Source organism: Pantherophis guttatus, chromosome 4 (genome assembly GCF_059756535.1).
Source record: "Pantherophis guttatus breed Tessera chromosome 4, ASM5975653v1, whole genome shotgun sequence".
Classification (NCBI taxonomy): Eukaryota; Metazoa; Chordata; class Lepidosauria; order Squamata; family Colubridae; genus Pantherophis; species Pantherophis guttatus.
Window position 1 is genome coordinate 102,467,592 of NC_142066.1, and position 24,054 is coordinate 102,491,645.

Below are 24,054 nucleotides of genomic sequence, written 5' to 3' on the forward strand. Positions count from 1 at the left end.
TTTCTAACCCATATTTTTTCCCAAGTTTCTATCATTATTGGTTCCTGAATATTTTGTGCCCATTTTATCATACAATCCTTAACTAATTCCGTTTCTGAATCTATTTCTATCAATACATTGTATAATCTTTTTATATGCATTTGACCTTGGTCTCTAATTTGTTTTACCAAATTTTCCTCGTTCTGCATGATACCAATTCTCTGATCTTCTTTCCATCTAGCTTGCAACTGACCATACTGAAACCAAGTTTGAATTATTCTTTCTTCTTTTAATGCGTTTAAAGATTTTAACTGCAATACCCCCCCCCTCTTCCATTTTAAGAAGCTCTTTATAAGTAATCACCTCTTGCTTTTGTTCTACACTTATATTCTCTATCGCATGTCTGGGTATTGCCCATATAGGTATCTTATAATTTAGCTTATATTGATACTTTTTGCAAACTCGTAACAAGGCATTCCTTAATATATGGCTTTTAAAGGTCTTATCCACCTTTTTATCATATAATAAATAAGCATGCCAGCCATATAACAAATCATATCCTTCAATATTCAATATTCTTTCTTCTGTTGAGTTACTTTCTTGAGTATTGGTATCATTTGGAACAAAAATAGAAACCTAGGTAGAACATTCATTTTTATTGCTGCTATTCTTCCAGAGATAATTGTAGTTTTCCCCAATTCTCCATCTCTTTCTGTATTTTTTGCCATAACATTTCATAATTATTTTTATATAATTTTACATTTGAGGCTGTGATATATTTATTTATTGAATTTGTATACCGCCCTACTCCCGAAGGACTCAGGGCGGTGAACAGCCAGATAAAAGACATATAATACAAATGTTAAAAAGCATTAAAATACAATTAAATAATTTGGCCCGGAAAACGAAATTTAAAGCACCCCAAATTCTTAAGACAAATTTAAAATTTAAAATTTTTTAAAAGTTTAAAAGTTTAAAGAGAGGTTAGGCCAGGCCGGCCTGCTGAAAAAGAAATGTTTTGATGGCAAGGCGAAAAGCGCGCAGGTCCGGGATCCTCCGTAGCTCCAGGGGGAGCTCGTTCCAGATGGCGGGTGTCCCCACAGAGAAGGCTCTCCCCCTGGGGGCTGCCAATCGACATTGTTTGGCCGACGGCACCCTGAGGAGCCCTTCTCTATGGGAGCGTACTGGTCGATGAGAGGCCACTGGTGGCAGAAGGCGGTCTCGTAGATACCCCGGTCCTAAGCCATGGAGTGCTCTAAAGGTGGTAACCAAAACCTTGAAGCGCACCCGGAAGACCACCGGGAGCCAGTGCAGCTCGCGCAGGAGGGGGGTCACAATGGGAGTGCCCCGTCGCTCCCATAACCACCCACGCGGCCGCATTCTGGACCAGCTGGAGCCTCCGGGTGCTCCTCAAGGGGAGCCCCATGTAGAGAGCATTGCAGTAGTCCAGGCGGGAAGTGACGAGGGCATGAGTGACCGTATTTAACGAGTCCCGATCCAGAAAGGGACGCAACTGGCAAATCAGGCGAACCTGATAAAACGCCCTCCCGGCCACAGCCGTCAAGTGCTCTTCTAAAGACAGCTGTGAGTCCAGGAGGACTCCCAAGTTGCGAGCCCTCTCTGTGGGGGCCAAAGACTCGCCCCCAATAGTCAGTGATGACTATATCGGGATGTCGGAAACCACAGCCACTCGGTCTTGGATGGGTTGAGTCTGAGTCTGTTCCTCCCCATCCAGATCCGTACAGCCTCCAGGCACCGGGACATCACTTCAAGGGCATCACTGGGATGGTCCGGGGTGGAGATGTACAGCTGAGTGTCATCAGCATACTGGTGGTACTTCACCCCGAAACCACGGATGATCTCACCCAGAGGCTTCACATAAATGTTGAACAGAAGGGGCAAGAGGACCGACCCTTGTGGCACCCCACATACAAGGGGCCTCGGGGTCGACCTCTGCCCCCCTGCCAACACTGACTGCGACCGGTCGGAGAGGAAGAAGGAGAACCACCGCAACACGGTGCCTCCCACCCCTAGCCCTTCCAGCCGGTGCAGCATGATACCATGGTCTATGGTATCAAAAGCCGCTGAGAGGTCTAATAGGACCAGGACAGAGGAGCAACCCCTGTCCCGAACCCTCCAGAGATCATCAACCAATGCAACCAATGCCGTTTCCGTGCTGCACTCAGGCCTGAAGCTTATCTGGAACGGATCCAGATAAGCCGATTCATCCAGGTACTGAGGAAGCTGTCGTGCTACCACACTCTCAACAACCTTCGCACCAAAGCGAAGGTTGGAGACTGGACGGTAGTTCGCCAATATTGCCGGGTCCAGGGAAGGCTTCTTGAGGAGAGGTCTCACCACCGCCTCTTTCAAGGCGGCGGGAAAGACACCCTCACTCAGAGAAGCATTTATAATTCCCTGTAGCCAGCCTCGTGTAACCTCCCGAGAGGCCAGCACCAACCAGGAGGGACACGGGTCCAATAAACAGGTGGCAGCATTCAGTCTACTCAGTATCCTGTCCACGTCTTTGGGAGTCACAGAATCAAACTCTTCCCAGATAATATTCTCAAGACCTGCCTCCATCCTCCCCCCTGAATCTACCCCGTCAGAGTCCAGATGTTCCTGAATCTGAGTGATTTTATCATACAGATACTGTACAAAGTCCTCAGCTCTACCCTCCAAGGGGTCCTCCCGCGCTTCCTGAAGGAGCAGGGAGCGGGTCACCCTTAACAGGGCGCCCGGGCGGTTATCTGATGATGCAATAAGAGCGGAAAAATAGTCACATTTTGCCGCTTTTATCGCCACAAGGTAAGTCTTAATATGAGACCTTACCAGTGTTTGGTCAAATTCAGACCGGCTAGCCCTCCAACCGCTCTCCAGGCGTCTTTTCTGGCGCTTCATCTCCCTCAGCTCCTCAGTAAACCAAGGAGCCAAGCGAGATCAGCGCCGGGTCAGAGGCCGCAAAGGCACGACCCGATCCAAAGCTCCAGCGGCAGCCCTATCCCAGGCGGCCACCAGGTCTTTGGTCGAGCCGTGAGCCAGAGCCTCAGGAAACAGCCCAAGCTCCGTCTGGAACCGATCAGGGTCCATCAGGCGCCTGGGGCGGAACGACCTCATCGGTTCCGCCTCCCTGCGGCGGGGTGTAGCGGTTCGAAGGTCAAGGCGAAGGAGGGAATGATCCGACCATGACAAGGGTTCAGTCACTATATCCCCAATATCGAGATCATTCAACCACTGACCAGAGATAAAAACCAAGTCCAGAGTGTTTCCCCCCGTGTGAGTAGGGCTATGCACTAACTGGGTCAGGTCCATAGCCGTCATGGAAGCCATGAACTCCCGCGCTGCCTCAGACGTTTCACGTATAGATATGTGACATATCTATACATATACATATACATATACGTATACATATAGATATTTAACCTTTTTACTATTTCAAATCCTGTTAGTCTTTCTAGTTCTTTTTGCTTTGCCATCATGTTTTTAGTTATTATCTTTGTTTTTTGTTTATTTATTTTAAATCCAGACATTTGTCCATATTGGCTAATTATATCCATTAAACGTGTAGCTGATTGTACTGGTTGAGTTAAAGTAACAACCAAGTCACCTGCAAATGCTCTTAATCTATAATCATGATGTCTAATTTTAATTCCCTTTATTTTATTTGACCCTCGTATTTTATTCAATAAAGGTTCCAAAGTTAAAATAAACAATAACGGTGATAAAGGGCATCCCTGTCTTGTTCCTTTTTCAATTTTAAAAGTTTCTATTAAGCCACCATTTATTATTATTTGTGCTGTTTGTCTCTGATATATTGCTCTAATAGATTGTGTAAAGTATTCTCCAAACTGCATCTTTTCTATTATTTTCAATAAAAATTGCCAATTCAATCAATCAAATGCCTTCTCCGCATCCAAAAAAATAAGCGTTGTAGGGACTTGGTTGTTCCTTTCCAAGTATTCCAATAAGTTTACAATTTGTCTTACATTACCTTTCATTTGTCTCCCACTTATAAATCCAGATTAGTCATTATGAATCATTTGTTGCATGATTACCATTAACCTATTTGCTAATATTTTAGCAAAAATCTTGTAATCAGTATTTAAAAGCAATATTGGCCTATAATTCTTAGGTTGACTACGGTCTTGATTCCTCCTTTGGAATCAATGAAATAAAAGCTGTTCTCCATGAAGGGTGTACATCTCCTCCGGCTTGAATCTTGCAAAATAGTTCCTTAAGCGGTTCTACCATTTCTAACTGCAAATTTTTATAATAAACAGCTGTCAGTCCATCTGTGCCTGGAGCTTTACCCCCCTTTAACTGTTTAATTGCTAAGATAATTTCTTCCGAAGTTAATGGTTGGTTCAGTCCTTCCCTTTGCTCTGGTATAATTACAGGGATATTCTTCTCCTGTAAATATCTGTCTATATCTTTGCCTTGAATTGTTTCACTAGCATATAACTTTGAATAGAATTCTAAAAAGGCTTTTTTAATCATATTTTGTTGATATACCTCTTTACCTTTGTATTCTATTTTTTCTATAGTATGTAGCTTTTGTTTTTTCCTTAACAAGTAGGCTAACCATCTATCTGGTTTATTTGCATTACAAAAAGTGTTATGTTTAGCATATTGTAAGTTAGTTGCCACTTGGTCTGCCATCAACATATTAAACTGCCCTCACAACAAATTTATTGTTTCCTTTATTTTCTTATCTGTTGGATTTAATATAAGCGCCTGCTCTTTCTTTTTTATTTTCTCTTCTAAGTCCCTCCATTTCTTTTCTTGTCTACCTCTATATTTATTATTTAAATGTATTAAGGTTCCTCTCATATATGCTTTACTTGCATCCCAAACCATTTCTACAGGCGTACCCTTATGCATATTCATAGCAAAAAATTCTTTCATCTGTTTTTTACATTCTTTCACATTTTCTTCATATCTAAACAAATTTTCATTTAGCCTCCAAGACCTTCTAGCTCCCTTTTTCTGCTCTAATTCCATCCACACCGGACTATGATCAGATAAAATTCTTGAACATATCTTCGTCTTCTTTACCCTAGAAAAGAAATCATTAGTAATTAATATGAAATCTATCCTAGAAAAGGATTGATGTCTATCAGAAAAAAAAGTAAAATCCTTTTCTTCAACATTTCGTTCTCGCCGGATATCTCTCAACTCCATATCATCCATTATATCAAAAAAAGATTTAGGCAATCTTGCACAATTTTGGGTATTTTGAAATAATCCTTTTTTGTCCTTTTGGGTATTCAATACTCCATTCCAGTCACCCATTAATAAACACAATTTATAATCCCATTGTATTATTTTGGTATGCAAAAGCTTATAAAATTTTTCTTGCGGTTGGTTAGGAACATATACTCCAATTAAAAGTGTTTTCTTCCCTTCTATTAGGAATTCAATTGCAATATATCTTCCTTGAGCATCTGCCTCAATTAATTTAGCTGTTAAATCTGTCCTTAGGTATATAACTATACCATTTTTCTTCTCCAGTGCAGATGCAACAAAATGTGTCCCCAATCTTGAATTTATAAAGTATTTTTGATCTGTCACTCTAATATGTTTCTTGTAGACAAATTACATCGTTTTTAAACTGTTCCAAATAATGAAATATTTTCTTTTTCTTTTGTGGGGAATTCAAACCATTGACATTCCAGGTCAAAAATTTAGTTACCATTCTTGGCACGTTGAAGCTTTACGAGCACCAGCTGAAGATCCTCCTTCACCTGTCTCTTCGGCCTTGCTCCTCCCACTGCTTCTATTTTTGTAGCTTCTTGAGCTTTCATTTGGGATTGCTGTAACTTTAAATCTTGTTCTTTTCGCTTTGCTGCAGCGCCAGTCTGCCTTTGATCTTTTGGTTCTTCTCTTTTTTCTACTACTTCCAAAGGCTGATCAGTACCAAAAAATTGCAATAAATCTTCTTCAATAAACGAGATCTCCCCTGCAGCTTGTGGCTGTTTACTTTCCTTCTGTCCCTGTATCGCCAGCTCTTCTTTTCTTCTCCTCATTTCCTGAGATGGTGGACATCCAGCCTTTAATACGTTAGTATAAAAATCTCTTGCCTTCCAAATTGTGTTAAGACGATACCTTTCTCCCGTATAATTCACCACCAGTCCAGCTGGGACATCCCATCTAAACTGAATCTGTTGATTTCTAAGTTCATCCACCAAGAAAGCAAACTCCTTTCTGCTTCTCAACATTTTGGGGGGAATTTCTTTCAACACTAAAACCTTTTGTCCTGCAATTTGAAGTTTATTTTTATAGAAAGCTTGTAAAATTTCATTTCGGGTCCTCCTCGTTGTAAAATAAATCACAATGTCTCTTGGCAATTGATTCTGTCTAGCAAACCAGGAATTAACACGATATATTTTGTCAATTTGCAATGAGAGATTTGCTTGTTGCTCCCCAGTTATCTTTGCAAAAGCCTCTGCAAAGATCTCTCTCAAGTTCTCTCAATTATGTTCTCTCAGACCTTTTACTCTCAGGGCAAATTCCATCACTCTATACTGTAATATCACCACTTCATCATCTGCCCTGTCCACCTTGGTCTGAAGTTCATCCATTTTATTTTCCAAATTCAGATTGGACTGATTAATTTCTTCTACTCTTTCATCCAACAATTCAATGTGTTTTGCCAGACCCTGAAATGCCATTATTATATCTTCTCTTATTTCCTTATTCCGAATCTCTATGACTTCTTTAATTTCTGCCATCTCTTCAGACACTCCCTTAATTTTCCCCTCTAAAAAAGAAGTTTGTTGCTTCAAAGCCTCCTGGAGAGATTCCTGTAAAACTTCTAAAGTCAGTATTTGTGGGTTTGAAGTAGACAAAGATTGTAGTTTTGATGGTTGTGCTGGCGATCCTCCAGCACTTTTAAAGCCAGATTTTATTTGCTTAGAAGCCATTTTTAGCTTTCAATTTATACTTCCTACAGCAACCAAATCAATAAATCCAAATGTTTTTAAATCTTTTTTAAGTATTATAGTTTGTTTAAAGTCCAAACTGTAGCTTTTCACTTTAAATCTTTCTTTCTTTGGTGCAGAATCCAGTAATTTTAAACCGCCTTAGAAGCGCTAATGATGTTAACTATCACTTTCACTATAACTTACACTTTCACGCCCTGTTACAGTTCAGGCGCCATTTTTGCTTTCGTTTTAAAAGTCTTAGAAGGAAGAAGTATAGACACAGAGTTAAAGTTCAGTACTTGCAGTTGCTAGGACTCCTGTTTTTGTTCTGCCTGCTTTGAGCTTATTTTGAATCTAAATGTTGATTGCAGGGGTGGTCGCGGCGTCTTGTTCTGCTTAAAGCAGAAAAGCCTCAGTCGAACTACCAGGGAGCTCTCACCCTCCAAGCCCCAAAATTACTCCTAGGGCTTTTGGGGAGCTCTATCTTTGTTTGGCTGCTCGCCTTTCTCTCTTCTCCTGAGGGGAAGGTTTCCAAGCCGCCAGACAGCAGATTTGCGCTGTCTTGGCGTTTTTAACGAAATCGCGGGGCTGATGGTCCGAGAGGAGCATCTGTCAGCACCTGCGGTACCACCGGAAGTCTCCATATTTTTTTTTAATTATTTATATCTACATTTACTTACATATTGATAGATTTAAGTACTGATAGAGAAAATTTTGTAAAATTAATTACTAGCAAATTACCATTAATTGCTTAATTACTTATTAACTTTTCATTGTTGTGATATTATCCTTTTTCCCTCTCTATTCTTGCTTTCTCTCTTTTCTCTCCTTTCTATATCTTTTCTTTTTATTATTTATTAATGATTTAAAGTAAATAACAGTTGATTAATTCCTTTTAATAATTAATTGGTTAATTAGTAATTAGTAATTATATAGGAACTTTAGTAATTAGAGTATTTATTAAAGTATTAACGAATTTTTCTTCTTAATAGAATTTTAGCAATTAAGCAATTAAGCTAGAATTGTATTATATTAAGAGGATAGAGAAAGGAGGAAGGAAAGGAAGTTGTATAGTAAACTGGATGGTGATTTGGGAGAAAATAGATAAAATTTTGGGAGAACAGTATAAAATATTAAAAGAGATGACTAGCACCACTACAACCACTTTGAAAACAGGAAAGAAAAACACTTCAACACTGATCAGACCATCAACCTCACCTGCAGCACAGAGGACAATAGAGGGAATGTTCCCACCAGAGAAACAACCTCCCACTTTAAGTATGCCAACTATGCAGGCTACACTCATAACAATTCAAGAGACTATGATTAAAATGCAGGAATGCATGACTAAGAATCATGAAGAAACAAGGAGGGATATGGATGAGGTTAAAAGAGAAGTAAAAAGTGATATTCAGAAGATAGATGAAAAGATGGACTCGATACAAAAATTATACAAAAAATGACCAACGAATAATAGCTATAGAAAAGAAAACAGAGCAGACAGAAGAAAGACTCAAGTCTTTGGATCAAAAAATGATGGGAATTAATAAAGAATTAGAAAATACCGTGGCACATTTGGAAATGGAGAGGGCTGCATTTTACTTGTGCTTTCAAAACGTAGTGGAAGATAGAGAGGAAGATTTAACACTGGTAATGGCGGAAGTGATTGCGGAAGCCCTCCAAAGAGATAAAGATGAAATAATAAATGAATTGGACGAAGTTTACAGAGTCCACACAAATTATGCCAGACAAAACAAATTGCCAAGGGAGGTCCATGTAAGATTTGTGAGACAAAAAGTAAGAGATATTGTTTATAAAATAACGAAAAATGATCCCATGTTTTATAGGAGTAAGGAAATAATAACGAAGCAAGTCCCAAAGAGAATAAGGGAGATGAGAAAGGAATATTGGTTCCTAGCCACACTATTAAATAAGCAGCATATACCGTTTAGATGGATAACACCAGAAGGAATGTTGGTGACGTGGCAGGGGAAAAAAATAAAAGTGGACTCACAAAATAAAGCACAGAATTTACATGATCAAATGATGAGTATAGAAGGAACAAATAGTAGCAGGGAGGAGTTGGAACAGAGAACCAAAGGAAAACAGAGACAAGAGGAACAAGAGGGAGAAAAAGAGGAAGGAGGAGAAATCCAAGAAGAAGAAGGAGTGAGAACAAGAGCCAAGAGAAAGGACAAGAAGTAACAGGAAGAAAGCACAGGACAACCACCAGAAGATGGAACAAAATCTAAAATTTTTATCATTGAATGTGAATGGTCTTCACTCTCCAGCTAAAAGATATCAAAGTTTTAAAAAAGCTGTGAAACAAAAAATGGATATTGTGTGCCTCCAAGAGGTACACATACAGTAATGTATGTTAAAGAAGGAATAGAGAGTAATTTGAAATATGCAGACTCAGTAGGAAGAATATTGATGATGGAGGTAAAATTTAAATACAAAAGGTGAGGATCTCATATAACATACTGCAGGGGAAAAGAAACATGGGCGGTTTTGGACTCCCTGATTGGGAAGCTTACCAAAAGGCAGCGAAACTAGTCTGGATCAAGGAGTGGGTCACATAGACTTCCGGTCTGGCTTCCGTCGCCACCAGACGGTCCTCCGTGACCGCCAGCCCCGTTGCCTGTAAAGAGCCGCCTTTACATCTGAAAGGCGGCTCGAAAAACTCCATTTCCTGATGGAAATGCGAGCCAGAGCAGGCGAGGGCAGGTAGAGCCCTCTGCGAAGTCCCCAGAGTTTTTTTTTTACTCTTGGGGACGAGCAGAGCGGGGCTCCCTATTTTCGCTCGCCGCTGCTCCAGGCTTCGGGAGGACTCTGCCTTTTTGCAGAGCTAGGTGCCGGGACCGGTCCAACTAATAAAATAACAGATGGTTTAGTTAAAGAGAGCGAGACTTGTACCTGGGACCCTAAATCGCAAGTATTTTTAATGATCTTACAAGTGTTTCTAATTGAACGGAAAAAATAAGTATAAAATGGCGACTGCTGAGGCTTGAGAAGAAAGCTGAAAGTGAAAGTCCTTCCGTAATAAGCTACATAGTAGTGAAATATACAGTGCCGGCTAGACTAGAAGGAAAATATCCATTTTAAGTTTCTTTTTTCTTGGAGATCTGTATTTGATCTTGTTTGGGGAAAAGTTTTCTTTTTTTTAAAAAAAAGAGCTTTTTTGTGTGGCAGGATGGCGTTGAAACTAATAAGGCTTGACAAACAAGCCTTATGGGGGGGTGCTCCCCCATCCACAATTATCTGAACAAGCTCTGAGCCTACAGACTCTGCAGAATGGTTTTAATTTAAAAGAATTTCTTCAGGAGGAAATGGCAAAATATCATGAGACTGTGAACCAGAAACTTTAAAAATTAAGGCAGGAAATTAAAGAAATGATACAACTAAAGTATGATAATCTGCAACGAAAGATTGTAACAGTGACTAATGCTTTTTCAGAAGTTGTCATAAAGATGGATACAAATATCAAATTATTAGAGTCTAAAATTGAGGAAGTTGATGATAAGATTTATAATTTGGACAAGAAAATACAAAGAATTGAAAATGATTTGATAAATATTCAAGACAATAGTTTAGAAGTAAAATCTAAAAAGGAAGCTGGTCACGAGACTTACAATGCAGAAGATATAAAGCAAGGGATTGAAAAAGAAGTTGTAATGATGCAATACAGGCTCACAGAATTTGCGGTCAGAATGAGAGGATTACAGGAAAATAATAGAGATGATCTAAGAAAAATATCTGCTCAAGTTCTGGCAGGGATTTTAAAGGTTCATCCTGAGGAGGTATCTTGTAAGATTGACAAGGCCTATAGAGTAAATTCTTGGATTGCAAAGCAAAGGCAACTGCCTAGAGATATGGTGATTTACTTCACAGATAAAGAAATAAGAAATGATATTGTGCAAAAATCCTTTAATTCTACTCCACAATTGTATGGAAGAAAGATCTGGATATATAAAGAATTGCCGCCTAAGATGTTAAAAGATAGAAAGAAATTTGGACTTTTGGTGACTGAGCTAAAAAAACAAAATATTTCATTCAGGTGGGATGTTCCAGTTGGTATAATATTGAGATATCAAGGAGAAAGATATCAGCTAAATACTGTTGAAAAAGCGGAAGAATTTTACTACAAGGTCTTTAAAAAGCAAAATCAACAAGAGATAGAAATTCAAGAAAAGCAGAAGGACGTGGAAGTAATGAAGAAACAACAAGTTATAGAGGTCTTTACAGATGAGCCGCTTTTGGATTCTCTTTCAGAGGTTTCAGCTGGACTATTTAATACAAGAGAGGTGGCTTTGGATTCTAATGTAATGACTTATCAAGTCACAAACCAGCATGGAAATCAATCAGATGATATACAATTTATAGAACCAGAATGGAGATTTAAGCCACAAAAGCAAAACCAACAAGATCAAGTTATAGATCAGCATGAAAATCAAATAGTTGATATACAATTTACAGAAAGGAATTCAGGATGGAGATCCAACCCACAAAAAGTCAAGAAAAGAAGAAGCAGGTCTCACAAAAACAAAAACTTTTAAACTAAACAACAGTGTAATGCCAGTTATTTAAGAGATGATTGAATATATGAAAAGATAATCGGCAAAGTATTGATTTATATTATCCTGAGGAGAGTGACAGACCTCTGCAGTGCAGTACTTTTGGGATGTGAAAAGGGCCTTAAACTGAATGGATTGGAACTATCTTTTTTTGGATTCTTTGATAAATATATTACGTTTATGCTGAGTTACAAGGCAAGAGAGTTATGGGATTGGGGCACGCAGAAGATCTGGTTGTTACCCTATTACAGTGGTTGGAATTAATAATTTGGATAAATGACACCTCTACAGACACTATATGGAATACAAATACAAAGTCACTCGGGTGGTTGTTGTTGTTTTTTTTATTATGAAGATATTTGCTATTGATGGGGGCAGATGGTAATTGAAGATACCGAATATACTGTTGGAATTAGGATGTGATGTTACCCTAACATGGGTGATGGAGTTTATAATCCAGTGAAAGACATTACAGAAGATATTATATGGATTACAAGCCTAAAGTCTTTTTAAGAGGATTTTATTTACATAAGGGAATATTTTTTAGTGGAGTGGGCAGAAGAATAAAGATATTAAGAATTATTAAGTATGGTAGTCTTGTAGGAAAGTGGGTGAGGTTAGTTTATTGGTTGTTTAGTTTAAGAAAAGGGACATTATGTTTAGATATGAATATATGTAAAAGATCTGAGTTAAGAGATATAACGATGGGGGTGAAGGAAATGGGTAGATTATGAACTGAATAAATGTTAAATTAGGATTTATTGTATAGTTTTATAGCGGAGGGTTGTTTTGAAATGTTAGATTAATATACATAAAAGATTTGACTTATTATTATGCTAAATTAGGAGTTATTATATAATGTTATTGTAGAATGTCATTTTGAAATGTATAGTATAAGGGGGATATGATCATATTAGAAAGAAAGGGTCAGCATATGGGGATCGAGTGAGGGGATGGTAAAGTATTATATAATGTTATGAATTTGGGTTTTATTATGAAGAAGTCACAGGGGGAGAGGAGGGGGAGGGGGTTAGGGAGGAGAGGGGGGAAAGGGGGAAAATTTGTATTTGAAAAACTTTTTCAATAAAAAAAAAGGAGTTGGTCACATTGCAAAACAGGAGAACTCTGACCCTAGAGGGTCATGATTTACAAGAAGGGTAGCATGCCCATTTGTGGGACCCAAGAAATAAGAAAAAATCTTATTTTCACAAACATAAAGTAAGAGAGACCCTTATACAAATGTGGGAGGCAACCAGGCAGTGGTTCTACACCAAAGTACCAAATTGGAGGCTCTGTCCTCCCCAAATAGAAGAGATAGTACAAAATTTGGCACATACAAGGATTTGTTAGAGGAAAACGGGACCCTCAAATCGCTGGACATACTGAGAGACCAAGGATTTAACCTAGATTGGTGGAACTATTTGCAGATAAATTTGAGGTATCAGATGGATAGAGATCAATTTGGCATAGAAGCAAAGTATGGAAACCTAGACAAAATTTTGTTGGGGGTGGAAAAGAAAATGCTAGCAAAAATATATAACCTTTTACTAGATAAAGATAGGGCTGAAGGTATAGCTAGAAACCAACTAACTATTTGGGAAAAAAACATTGGATATAACTTAAATTTTAATGATTGGGAAGAGGCCTGGAATAGAAATTACAAAATGACCAAAGCCGCAACATACAGGGAAAACCATTATAAGATGCTCCATAGATGGCACCTAGTGCCAGCTAGACTTGCGAAGATGTTCCCCAACGCTTCAGCAACTTGTTGGAAATGTGGTAAGGAGATCGGTACTTTCTATCATATGTGGTGGACCTGCTCAATGACAAAAAGGTTCTGGTCTAGAATTCAAATCTGGTTATGAGAGATAATTGATGTGGAATTAAATTTATCCCCCGAAATTTTTCTTCTGGGAATAATCAGTAATGGATTGACTAAGGAAAAAATCCAACCTATTATACATATTACGACAGCGGCCAGATTAGTCTATGCAAAATTCTGGAAAGAAAAAACCATACCACCGGAGGAAATTTTAATAAATAAAATTTTAAAGTGCGCAGAAATGTCAAAACTAATGAACGAGCTAAACAATGACGAGGAGTCTAAACTCCGAGTAGTATGGGGAAAGTGGTATGAATGGTTAAATAATAGGATAAAATCATGATGTCAGGGTATGCTTACTATTGTGCTTATTACTTGCAATTTAAGTGTGTAGTATATCTGACATATATCTTGTAAATATGTACAAACACTGCACTGCTGATCTTAGTAGAGATTTGTTGTTTTTCTTTTTTAATTACAAAATCAATAAAGTATATTAAAAAAAAATTAAATACAAAAGGATATTATTGGTGGTTATATATGCACCAAATAGTGGATTAACAGAATTTTACAAAAAAATACACGGAGAATGTATGCTTGATTGGCGATTTCAACCCAACTGTAGATGTAAGAAAGGATTATAAAAGTGATCAGAAAAAGAAAATAAAGAAAAATGTACTACCGAGAACTTTTATAGATTTAGTAGAAGAATTAAATTTGGTTGATAGTTGGAGATTTTATAACCCGGAGATAAAGAATTTCACATACTATTCCAATCCTCATAAGTCCTGGTCTAGAATAGATATGGCATGGGTATCCAAAATATTGATACAAGAAGTAGAAAAAGTAGAAATAATGTCAAATAATTGGGCGGACCATAACCCAATAATGTTGATATGGAAAGGATGCCAGAGGAAAAAAGGTAGATGAATGATGAACCCGCAGATATTGAAAGAAAAGCAATATACCGAACAAATAGAAAAGGAATTAAAATTATTTTTTAAAGATAATACAAAACATCACACCTCCCTCCAGAATGTATGGGACACAACAAAGGCTTATGTAAGAGGATTAACGATAGCTTAATATGCAAAATGAAAAAAGGAGAGGAAAAAAGAATATAATAAGATACAAGAAGAGATCAAGGAGGAGGAAAAATTACAAGATAAATCTGGGGATGAGCAAATAAGAAGTAATTGGACAGCAGTTAAACACAGTTTGAATATATTAGAACAGGGAAAATATGTAACGGCATTGAAATATATAAAACAGAATCATTTTGAACACGCAAATAAACCAGTGAGGTGGTTGGCTTACAGATTGAGAAAAGAAAGGGAGAAAAGAATAATACAACAATTACAGGACAGAAAGGGTAAATTGTAACAGAGCTCAGAAAAGAAAAAGGAGGTAGCAACCCAATTTTTTCAAGAACTTTATAAGCAAGACAAAGTATCAGCTGAAAAAATAAAACAATATCTGAGTGAGGAGGGAATGTTGGTATTAACAGAGGAGGAAAAAGAGACATTAGATAGGGACATCACCATGGAGGAGCTGAAAGAAGCAATGAGGAAGCAAAAAAAATAACAAAACCCCAGAGACTGATGGTATACCAATTGAATTTTATAAAGGATTGGGATACACTGAATTGGATTTTGTTAGAAACATATAATGAGGCACTGACAGAGGCAAAGCTACCAGACTCATGGAGGGAAGCATACATCTCGCTGATACCGAAGGAAGGAGCAGATATAACTCAAATAAAAAGTTATAGACCTATCTCCTTATTAAACACTGATTATAAAATCTTCATGAATATAATGGCAAACGGGATGAAAAAATTATTGAATAGCAGGATACACTCAGATCAAAATGGGTTTTTACCCACGAGACAAATTAAAAATAATATAAGAACAGTAAGCAATGTAATGGAATATTATGAGGTGCATCCGGAAAAGCAGGTGGCACTGGTATTTCTAGATGCACAAAAAGCATTCGATCAGGTTAATTGGCAATTTATGAATCAGCAAATAAAAAACATGAAATTTGGGGAGAAATTTGAAAAAATGATAGCCTCTATTTATATGAGACAAAAAGCAAGTATATTAGTAAACGGAGACTAAATATTTTGAAATAAATAAGGGAGTACGGCAGGGATGTCCACTTTCACTTTTTATTTTAACTTTTAACTTTTTATTTTAACACTGGAAAATTTGCTCATAAGAATTAGGTCAAATAAAGAAATAAAAGGACTAAATGTTAAAAGAGAAGAATACAAGGTCCAAGCATTTGCCGACGACCTTGTATTCTTCGTAGAGGATCCATTAAAAACAACACCAATATTAATAAAAGAGATAGAGGAATTCGGAAAAGTGGTGGGTTTAAAAATTAATAAGGATAAGACTAAAATGATAACGAAAAATATCACAGTAAAACAAGTAGAAGAATTAGTGAACGAATCAGGACTACAGGCAGTAAAAAAGGTGAAGTACTTAGGGATAAATCTGACAGCGAGAAGTGCAACTATAAAGTACAATAATTATGGAACCCTAGTCCAACAAATAAAAGAAGACTTCGAAAAATGGGGGAAATTGAAATTATCACTACTAGGGAGGATTGCAACGATAAAGACAAACATCCTGCCAAGATTCCTTTACTTATTTCAAACAATCCCGGTGAAACTGCATAAGAAATTTTTTAATAATTTGGATAGAATAACTACAAAATTCGTGTGGGAAGGGAAGAAATCAAGAATCAAATTAAGTATTTTACAAGATGATAGAATTAGAGGTGGATTCAGATTGCCAGCATGGGAAAAATACTACAAAGCAACAAGTTTAACATGGATTAAAGAGTGGGTGAATCTGGAAAATCAAAGATTATTAAAATTAGAAGGACATGATCTGATAAAGGGGTGGCACGCCTTCTTGTGGAATACCGGGAATAAAACATATAAACATTTCAGTAACCATACAATAAGAAATTCACTAATTAGTACATGGCGAGAAATTAAAAATAAACATTATTTGAAAGTTCCCGGATGGTTATCCACAATGGAGGCAATAATGCACCCCAATACACTAGCAACACAAAAAATGATAAGATATAAGGAAATATTGGATTCTCAGGGAGTATTGAAAACACAGGAAGAGCTTAGAGAGCAAGGAATTATCAATAGATTGGTGGCCCTACTTACAGATAAAATTAAGATACAAAAAAGATCAAGAGGAAGGAGAAATAGACCCAAAACTGAATCAATTAGATTCATTTTGGAAACTAAGGAAGAAAAATTAATTTCAAAAATTTATAAATATTTATTAGAATTCGATCTAGCAGAGGAATTGGTTAAAGGACAAATGATAGCATGGGCAAGAAACATTGAACATAACATACAGTTAGAAGAATGGGAAAGGGTATGGGAAACAAATTATATCATGACAAAATCAGTAGTCTATAAGAAGAATCAGTATAAAATGTGGTATAGATGGTATCTGGCCCCTTCGAGATTAGCGAAGATGTATCCAAATTTGAACCCAACCTGCTGGAAATGTAAGCAGGCACAGGGTACTTTCTTTCATGTCTGGTGGCTTTGCCCAAAAATTAGGAAATACTGGGAAAAAAATAAAAATTTGGTTAACAGAAATAACAGAAGAGGAAATAGAGTTTAAACCAGAAATTTTTTTATTAGGTATGATCAAAGAAAACATTAGGAGAGAAATAAAATATTTAATCTTACACATAATAATGGCAGCCAGATTGACATTAGCATAACATTGGAAAACTGATCAATTGCCAACGGATCAATTAATAATCCAGAAAATATACAATTGTGCGGAAATGGATGAATTAACATTCGAGTTAAAAGATAAGGTAGATTCAAAGTATTATATGGTATGGAATAGATGGTATGACTGAATAAGTAAAAAAAAAAGAGAGAGAGAGAGAGAAAATGTAAAAGCTTGTATGAAAATAAAATGAACAAACAGGCACCATCACAAGATAAATGATACAATAAGTCATTTTCTACATTTATAAATATAGCTATATATATTTAGTCTGTTTGTTTGGAATTGTATTGTTTTTTCTATTTTACTGTTTTATATATAAATGTATTTTGTATGTATTTGATACGATTTTATCTTTTTATGTTTAATAAAGTTTGTTTTTTAAATTAAAAAAAAACATTTCCATCCACACTGACAGGGGAAACCGCTATATATGTAGGAAAAAAAAAACCTTAAATCAAAAACAAAGGCAGTACTAGAAGCTTTTAGGAAAACACAAAATGCAGCAAAATATTACCAAAAACAGGAAACTGCAGCTCCAAACATATTAAATGGAAAACCATTTAAGAAGTCAGCACAAAAACACATTAGAATGGAAAATCATTAAAAATCTCTACAGAAACAGATAGCCCAAAAAGAAAGACAGGACCAGAGTAATTAAAATTCCAATATAATGAGAAGGAAAAACAGGAAATGCAAATGTAGCAGGAGATGGACTACAATAACAAGGGGGAAGCGAACGGAAAGGTGCTAAAGACGGATTATAAACACAATATCAGTTTTAGGGAAACACACTTGGGACAAATAAAATTTTAATTAAATACTAGCAAGCATTTCTGTGACGGTACTCTGGGCAGATAAATCCCAAAAAGCGGAACAGGAATAAAACCATTAACACAGGAACCGCACAAACCCAGAACCATTAACACAAACTACACTTCAAAGACAAAAAGAATATAAAACATCAAGTCACACACAGTTTGTTAGCTAGCCCAGGAACGTGTGTCCTTGCTGCCGCTTGTACCACCATCCTGAGATCCAACTTTCACGCAGCTGCTCCACTCAATTATTCCGCCACGTCGGCAATGCTTCCCAGTGGGAAATTCGAACCCAACCAAGGAAGGTTTGAAATAAGTTCAACAATTGGAGACTCTGGTGGACTTTCCAGCTAACCCAGCCATCAGACGAGGCCCAGAGATAAAATCGCAGCCAGCACGGACCTTCTTTTGTCCAGGGAATATATCCACAGACCCTGCCCAGGGCATCGGGTAGTAAAGGGAGTCCTCAGGAATTTTTTTTTCTTCTCTCTTGGCAGCTGCCTGAAAGCGGGTGAGTACCATATGAAGTTTAAATTTGTAAGAATCAAGGGAAGTGAATGTGAGAGTATGTGTGCATGGGTGTGGGTTTAATCTGGATAGCAGTGGGATATCACCTCTCTGACTGATCCCCAGCTGCACCTCTGCCTGTTGCTAGCTTCCCAAGCAGTGACCAACAGGACGGAGAAAGCAAGGGAGGGATCACCGGATGTGAAGTCTCCTGTTTGAAGGAAAGTAACTGAATGAGGCACAATTGCAAATACTTAGAAATTGGAAAGGACCCTGTGTCTATCACAAAAAGCAAAAGCCCTGAATGCTAGGAAATCAAAAACTTCAATTTGATTAAATTAATAGGAGTGCCAGTACTTGCCTGCAAACAGCAGCAAGTTCTCCCGGACTTGAATTCTTCCAAATCCGAAAACTTAAGCCTGTGGAAGGAGTGCCAGTACTTGTCTGCTGGGGGCAGCAAGTTCTCCTGGACTGTTTTTTTTTTCCCAGTCCAAAAACCGTGGCCTGTGAGTTCCCTCTGAGGGGAATGCACATACTTTGTAAGGGAACCAAAGTCTCCCCCGGATTTTTTTTTTTTTTTTGTCTGAAACTGATAGCCTGTTGACCCGACTAAGTCAAAGTGTGAAAACCCCACATCGGAAAGGAAAACATGGGAAGCTGTAGTTCGAGGGTCCTGAATGGAACCCCCCTGGGAGATTGTTGGAGGCTTGGAATGAATGGCAGATGCCAGTCCTAGCTGGTATGGAAAGAAAAAAAGCAAAAAATATATGCAGGGAATGGGCTTTGTTAAGAGATGAAACAGGGAAACAAATCTGGCCAGAAGATGGTACTCTTAACTTTCAAACCATAAAAGGACTTAGATCTAAAATCAAGCCTAGCCAAATACCCTACTGGTATTGCTGGGCTGAATTATCCCGATCTAGAGATCTAACATGGAGAAGGGAACAGAACACCACCAGAAACTCTTCCCCTAAGGAAAATAAAAAAGAAATTAAAAGCATGGCTCCCTTATTGAGTAAACCAGTCCCAGGAAGAGCAAGAGGTGAGCATGAATATGTGGTAATCCACACACCATTCTCAGCAGCTGACCTGGTAATTTGAAAAAGGAATACCCCAACCTTCAGGTCTGATCCCCAAACAGTAATCTGGACGCTAAAGACAATAATAGATAGCCACAATCCTTCCTGGGGAGACATGACCCAACTATTGCAAGTCTTTTAAACAAAAGATGAGCAGCTAAAATTATTTGAGAAGACAGAAAAAATAGCCAAACAGTCCTGCGCATGCCTGGACAAGAAACTGCGCACGAGTCGCCTGGCCATTAGAACGTCTTGATTGAGATTATAATGATGCCAACCATTGGGACAGATACACTAGAGTAAAGGCAAACCTTTTAGAAGCCTTGGAAGAAATAGGAAAAAAAACCTTTAAATTGGTCAGAATTCCAAAGAACAACACAGAGAGAGACAGAAAACCCAGATGCATATTGGGTCTGTCTTTCTGAAGCAGCAGTAACGTACGCACACTTAGATCTCAGCTGCTCAAAAGATCAAAAAATCCTTGCCTCCGCCTTTGTCGACCAATCAGCTGGTAACATTCATAATCATTTCCAGAAGATTGTGTCAAACTGGTCTGCTCTAGAAATATCTGAATTACGAAGAAAGGCAACTTTGTTTATGATCAATGAGAAAAATTAAAAGAGAAAGAAAAGGATAGGAAAAGAAGAATCGAAAGACAGGAAGACTTGCAAGCTTTTGCAGCTATACATCATAGGGGGCAGACAAATCACCAGCCTTTCTCTCATGTGCGAAGATGCCGGCAGTGCAAAAGGGAAAACCGATCCCCCCATGAATGTAGACATTGCAACAAATGCAGAGATGAAGGACATTTCAGCTGAAATTTCAGGCAGGAATACCAACAAAATGATCATCAGGACTCCCGTCCTTAACCCTCTTTCCCAAGAAACGATTCCTTTCGCTACAAAGATAGAGAGGATATAAAAAGACCATATTGGGAATCACATAGGGAGAACAATTCACAAAATCTATGACTAGATCAGGAGGATATAGAATTTAAAGCCACTTTCAGTGGTCTTGCCATTCTCTTGAAGAATGGCTCAGAAGGGGAACCCATGCTCCAAATCTTAGAAGGAAAACCATATCAATGTCTAATAGACACAGGAGCAACAGCCTCTCTTATTACCAAACTCCCCTTTAAAGGTGCAGTAACACCAGGGGCGAACGATAATATAATGGGGGTAGGAGGGACAGTCATTCCCGTGGAATATACCGAAGACATGAGAGTGGAAATTGGCCCTTTTTCCCTAAATCATTCATTCACTATATGCCCCCAATCTCCGAGATGTATTATGCAAATTAGGGGGAAAAATTACTTGCAGAAAAGCTGGATTAACTCTAGATATCCCAGCTAAACGCTTACTGTTAGTAGTGGAAAATGCTAACCAATTATATGAGGATCTTAAAACCTTACCATCTCTTCTATGGGGATGGGATAGCACAGACGTAGGACTATTAAAAGGGGCAACACCAGTCACAATTCAAGTAAGAAAGGTGTGCCACAGTATAAAATTCCAACTGAAGTAGTCCAACCCATAAGAAAACTAATAAACGCATATCTAGAACAGGGAGTCCTCAGGAAATATACATCCCCTTGCAACACCCCATCTTTCCAGTAAAAAAGGCAAAGGTGGATAGTGATGGGAACCCTATTTTTCATTTTGTTCACGACCTAAAGTTCGTGAATAGTCATGTGAACCCATACATCCCCATAATGCCCAACCCAGCAACCATAATAACCAAAGTTCCAGCCTCTGCTACATTTTTTCCAGTCATTGATCTATGCTCAGCTTTTTTCAGCATCCCAGTAGACTAGGCATCCCAATATCTTTTTGCTTTTACTTGGGAAGACCAACAATATACTTGGACTCACTTGCCTCAGAGCTATACCGAGACTTCCACCTTATTTTCTCAAATTTTAAAGGATGATCTCTCCTCCATTTCCCCACCAAATCAGTCAGCTTTAATTCAATATGTCGATGATTTGTTACTCGCATTCAACACTCAGCTAGCCTATAAACTAGATACCTGGCACTACTAAAAGCATTAGCAGACAGGGGACACAAAGCCTCCCCGGGGAAAATACAATATTTAAAGCAAGAAATCGCATAGCTAGGCTACATCCTCACCCCAGGAATTAGGAAACTGGCACCTAGCCGAATCCAGACCATCCTAGACATGAAGCCACCAAAAATGAAACGACAAGTAAGAGCCCTACTGCAAGTCTTAGGGTTTTGCCGGCCATGGATCCCCTCTTTTGGGGTACTTGCCAAGCCTTTAATACAACTGACAAAAAACGACATGCCTGATCCCATTGAGTGGTCAAAATCACTAGATCAAGCCATTCAAACAATAAAACAAACTCTAGCATCCGCCCCCGCCCTTGGGCTTCCTGACTATAGGAAGCCTTTCACCCTCTTTATTCATGAAAAATCAGGCATTGCTTCAGGCATCTTAGTGTGTCCATTTGGACACACTAACCGACCAGTAGCATATTATTCAGTTACATTGGATCCAGTGGCAAAAGGAGCAGTTCCATGCTTAAGAACAGTTGCAGCCACTGTAGAAATTGTAAAGAAATCTAAGGATTTAGTATTGGGATAACCTCTAAATTTCGAAGTCCCACATGAGATTTTTGCAATACTCTTAAAGTCCCAGACCCAAGCATTCACCCAACAATGACTGGCTCAATAGGAGGCTGAATTATTTACTTCAGGAAATATCACCTTTGAGAAATGCACAACTTTAAACCCTGCAACATTACTCCCAGTAGAGCAATCAGGCAAAAGTCTTCATGACTGCCTCCATCTAGTGCACAATGCTGAACAACCCTGACCCGATCAGACAGATACCCCGTTAGAAAACCCTGACCTAGAACTTTTTACTGATGGCTCCTCGTACATATATGAAGGCAGGAGGGTATCTGGAGCCGCTGTAGTCTCTCTACATGAGATCATTTGGGCATCCATGCTCCCTCCTTCGCATAGCGCCCAAGCAGCTGAACTTATAGCTTTAACAAAAGCCTGTGAAGCTGCAAGGAGCCAATCTACCAATATATACTGCTCAAAAAAATAAAGGGAACACAAGCAGAAGACATCCGAGATCTGAATGAATGAAATAGCCTTATTAAATACTTTGTTCGTTACATACAGTAGTTTATACACTGCTCAAACAACTAAAGGGAACAGAAAACTACTGTATGTAACGAACAAAGTATTTAATAAGGCTATTTCATTCATTCAGATCTCGGATGTCTTCTGCTTGTGTTCCCTTTATTTTTTTGAGCAGTTTATATACCGATTCCAAATATGCTTTTGGGGTTTGCCATGCAACAGGAGTCCTGTGGAAACAACGGGGGTTCCTAACCTCTGCTAGGCAACTAATTGCATATGCAACACTGGTAACCCAATTATTAGAAGCCATCTAACTGCCAAAAGTTTTGGCAGTCATACATTGTAAAGCACACCAAAAGGATGATTCTCTAATAACAAAAGGGAACCAGTATGCAGACACCACAGCTAAATGGGCAGCAACACAGCCATTGCTTGACCTTATAACACCAGCATTAACAATAAATCCTGAAGCATCCTACAAAGAATTTTTGGATAATGGGAAAGCGGAACAATGGGAGAAAAAGTTAGGAGCAATTTTTAAGGGAGAATTTTGGAGGGTCCCTGATGGAAGATCTAAAGCCGTGATGGCGAACCTATGGCACGCATGCCAAAGGTGGCACGTGTAGCCATATCAGTGGGCATACCAGCTCAGCTCTGGCACGCATGCGCACATTGGCCAGCTGATTTTCGGGCCTTCTGGGCCCACCAGAACTAGGGAAACAGGTTGTTTCCTGCCTCCAGAGGGCCTGGGGGGTGGGAAAGGCCCGTTTTTCTTTCTTACCTGGCTCCTGATCCTCTCTGTGTATCTGTGGAGGGCGAAAACAGCCTTTCCCATTCCCTCAGAGGCCCTCCGGAGACCTGAAAGGGCACATTTCCCAACTTCCGGTGGGACAGGAAGTGACGTTTTTTGCTGTCCCCAGCCTCCAGAGACTCCTAGAGAGGCTCTGGAGGCTGGGGACAGCAAAAAAAGGGCCTACTGGGCCATCACATGGCAGAAGCAGAGGGGGGGTTGCGCGCACATGCGCAGGGCAGAGCGCATAGAATTATGGGTGTGGGCACACGCATGTGCAAACCTCCCCAGCCCCCCCTCTCCTGGCGCACAATGGCAAAAAGGTTAGCCATCACTGACCTATAGCCCCATGCCGCCTTCTTAGGTTAATTTGCCAAAGGTTACATGCCAAGGGACACTGTGGGACACAAGCTATAGTAGATGCTATCAGAAGAGAATGGTATGCACCAGGTGCCTAGAGCAAAGCTATGAGAGTAGCTAGCACATGTCAGACATGTCAGGCAAATAACTCTACCTCCAGGAAATCCATCCATGAAGGTAGAAGGCCCTGGGCACAGCGGCCTTTTGAAAAAATACAAATGGATTATTTACAACTCCCAAAAACAAATGGGTACTCACTGGGTAGAGGCCTTCCCTTGCTGGCATGCCATGGCCCTTGAAACAGCCA

At 38.9% G+C, this 24,054-nt stretch overlaps 1 protein-coding gene and 1 pseudogene across 8 annotated transcripts in view; both read right to left on the reverse strand.

Annotated features, from left to right (window-relative positions):
- SH3BP5 (SH3 domain binding protein 5) overlaps nucleotides 1–24,054 on the reverse strand; it is a 174,672-nt gene that overhangs the window by 117,817 nt on the left and 32,801 nt on the right. The window lies entirely within an intron of this gene.
- LOC148114271 (uncharacterized) lies at nucleotides 3,734–6,970 on the reverse strand (annotated as a pseudogene). Its single transcript, XR_015734250.1, has one exon. The product of XR_015734250.1 is annotated as an uncharacterized LOC148114271 (transcript).